The following is a 4,034-nucleotide window of genomic DNA, read 5'->3' as shown; positions in this document are numbered from 1 at the left end:
AGGGGACAAGTTGAGGAGAACTCTTAATTATGTTAAAAGTTTATTTTTATCACTTTTAGATATACTAGTATGGTGCACGTGCGTTGCACGTGTATTTAATTTTACGTTTAATTTTTGTGCTGATACTTTTTTTGTGTGTGAACTATCCTTTGAAATGATCATCATGAGTAATTTCAGAAAACTCAAATACAAAAAAGCACAAATCATTTGATATTTGCTAAGAAAATTTTTAGGGATATATAGCAAGTTTAATGGATAATCATGATGCTCATTTAAAGATATATAATCACGCTGCACGTGGACATAAGTATGAAAGTAATTTTTATATCAAAATAAAAATAAATAAGCTTTTATGTGTGTTGCATGTGAATTTGAAGTCTAATACATTAAACTTATTATCGCAAGTAATGTCTATTAGCACATGTTTAAATAAGTATATAATCACATGTTTAAATAAGTATATAATCAGCAAAGATTACTACATCCACCATCAAAATCTAAGCTTTTATGTGTGTTGCATGTGAATTGGAAGGCACTGGAAGTCTAATACATTAAACTTATTATCGCAATTAATGTCTATTAGCACATGTTTAAATAAGTAACCTACATACTATTCACTTAACTTATGTATGTAATCAGCAAATATTAGTCCATCCACCATCAAAATTTACCCAAACAACAACAATAATATCTCATTATATCATTTTATTCATTTTTTCATCTATATTTATTTTACTGGTTAGTTTTTTAATTACCCAAACAACAACAATAAGTATGGTGCACGTGCGTTGCACGTGTAAATACTTTCATGTTTATATGTAGCCCTATAGTTTTTATTGCATACCTTTACTCTTTTTTCTACTTGACATATACATGAAAGATGTCATAGATAATATATATATTATTTATGATATAAATAGATGTTATAGGGTTATAAATAGCATCATAAAAAACACTAATTTGGCATATAAAAAACCAGTATATTGACCAAAAAGACTATAAATAAATGAAGTAACCGAAATTATTTAATATATTCATGAAGGTTACGATGGATTAAATATTGAAAATTTCAAACTCAATCAAGTGCAAATTTTTGACTAAATTTAGTTGTCAAAATTCACTTAAAAATAATGAGAAAAAATATTTATTATGGAGAATGTGCTATATATATAATTTACATGACCCAAAAAATAAGGAAAAATAAAGTTCTATCATATATATTTCAACGTTTTCTTTGTTTAGAATATTAATTTATAACATACCAATCATTAAATATCACACACTATGTTAAAATTTTACAAAATGGATTTTCAAGTAATATATAGTTAGTGGAACGCTTGCAATCTCTTATTAAGAAAATGAGTTCAAGTAATATATAGTTAGTGGAACGCTTGCAATCTCTTATTAAGAAAATGAGTTAATAATGTAAATGATTTTGTAAGTCGAGTGTTTTTAATCCCATCATTCCTACATTGGGATTTTAGAATACATCAAAAAGGCATTTGACATATATCTACATTGCACACATTCAACCAAGTATATGCATTCCATACAGATATTCCTATATATATAATTTTCACATTGTTGTCAATTAATAGTTATTTACTGCTTTCATGTTACTTGACATTAAGAACTATTATGTGAATTTACTTTGTGCCTGATAAACTCCAAATTACACCACAAACTTCCATAAATTACACATAATAGAAAAGCAATCTCTACTAATTTATGAACCTCAAGTAAATAATATTTCTCAAAATAACAAAAAAATGTTATAACTCCTAATTACACCAAGTAAATAATATTTCTCAAAATAACAAAAAAATGTTATAACTCCTAATTACACCACAAACATCCATTAATCACATGCACATTAAAAAAGTAACATCTACAAATTTATGAACCTAAGTAAATAAAATTTCTCAAAATAAAGAAAGGGAACTCCGCTCCATTTATCCAAAGGAAGTTAAAAACACAATCAATACTCCTTGCTCCTTAACAATAACCCGCTCCATTTATCCAAAGGAAGTTAAAAACACAATCAATACTCCTTGCTCCTTAACAATAACATGCGCATCTGGATTAAAAATACATAATTTGATACTAAGCTCCGAAAGAGTAAAGTATCAATGAAATACATCGAGAAATTTATCATGACATTCGAAAGAGTAAAGTATCAATGAAATACATCGAGAAATTTATCATGACATTCAATCCGGGGTGTCTTGGAGCAATTAGAGGTCTTCATGACATTCAATCCGGGGTGTCTTGGAGCAATTAGAGGTCTTGGAGGTGGACTCCGCCTTTTGCTATATTTAAATCTAGAAACCATTAGCCACATAAGAATAAAAATTTGATAATACTATTTATATAAGTGTTAATGTATCGAGAAACTCGTCTAGAGATAAAAATATGGATGAAAATAAAATAAGAACTATGGCAAATGTAATCACGAAGCTCCCAACTTGAAATATTAGTAGTAAAAGAAAATTGGATATTTATTTAACATCAAATAAACTAACGTAATTGGATACTAATGGTCACTCATTTAAAAAAAATTATATAACTTACAAAAACCATTGAAAATTGGATAATGAACATCGCTAATGGTCACTCATTTAAAAAAAATTATATAACTTACAAAAACCATTGAAAATTGGATAATGAACATCAATCTCTCCTTCTCTCCCTCAACCTTCATGAGTGCATCTTAATAGAAAATCATGTAGTTACATTTTTACTATCTACATGTTCTTACGTAACCATCTTACACTATTTTTGAAAGCTATAAGTAAATTATAATAATAGTATAAACTATGATTACCTTTTTACTAACCTATGATGATTGTCTTTTCTTCCCTTCCTCAACCTTTTTCTCCAAGTTCTATTTTCTATTTAAGTGATGATTGTCTTTTCTTCCCTTCCTCAACCTTTTTCTCCAAGTTCTATTTTCTATTTGATGCGGGATATGTTTGAATGAGGAAATTAGGTCAATTTATAGGAATCACATGACCTTTAAATTCTAAACTGGAATTTTTATTTGTAATCATGCATCATTGATAGGTGTAAATGAGTGTAACGGTAGTGAAAATAATTTTCAAAATAGTAAATGTATTTCCTCAATTTTTTATAAGTGAAGAACAAAAAGGCTAGAGACAATTTGTACCTTTATCCTAATGATGGCATTAATATTGGATTAGTGGAGGGGTTACAAAAATTAGAAGTTAATATTAGTGGATAATTAATAGGAGAGTTATGACATTATTATAATGTATGCATATATATGTATGTGTTTATATGTATGGATGTATGTGTTTTATGTATGTATGTATGTGGTTTGGAGGGCATTTTTGGAAGAAATGTTTTAACATGCCAATCCTTTTATGTATGTATGTATGTGGTTTGGAGGGCATTTTTGGAAGAAATGTTTTAACATGCCAATCCACTTTTATAATAGTATTAGATTTGGTTTGGAGGGCATTTTTGGAAGAAATGTTTTAACATGCCAATCCACTTTTATAATAGTATTAGATTAATTTTATGTCAAATTTATCCATCGTGAGTGGTCTAGATGGTTTGGAGGTCTCAATATAGTCTCAACTATCTCGGATTCAATTCCGGGCTGGCGAAAATGTCCACATGTTGGATTTTAAGCTATTACAAATCAACCAGAGGTACTTTAACTTATTTTAAGCTATTACAATTCAAGCATATGTAACTTAATTTACAAATGCATTGTTTTAATTCTTACATTTGGAGTAATGTAAGCCCTGAGACTTACTAAATGTAACATATAGTTTGGCTCAGTCCATACGCAAAAATTGACTTGTCAATATTGCATTTGACTTATTAGACTTACATTATAGGCATGTTTGTTTGCACGAAAATAGCTATAAAGTAGATGAAGTATATGCTTACTTTCATATAAAAAATTATGTTTGTTTCTCTATAAAAACTATTCCCGCTACTTTTTTAAAAAACTAACGCGGCATCTAGCTGGCACCTCTACTTCCTTGATATTTTTCCGCCTTGAA

The sequence above is a fragment of the Asparagus officinalis genome, chromosome 3 (assembly GCF_001876935.1).
Source record: "Asparagus officinalis chromosome 3, Aspof.V1, whole genome shotgun sequence".
NCBI classification, from domain to species: Eukaryota; Viridiplantae; Streptophyta; class Magnoliopsida; order Asparagales; family Asparagaceae; genus Asparagus; species Asparagus officinalis.
Note: the sequence above shows the minus strand (reverse complement) of the source record.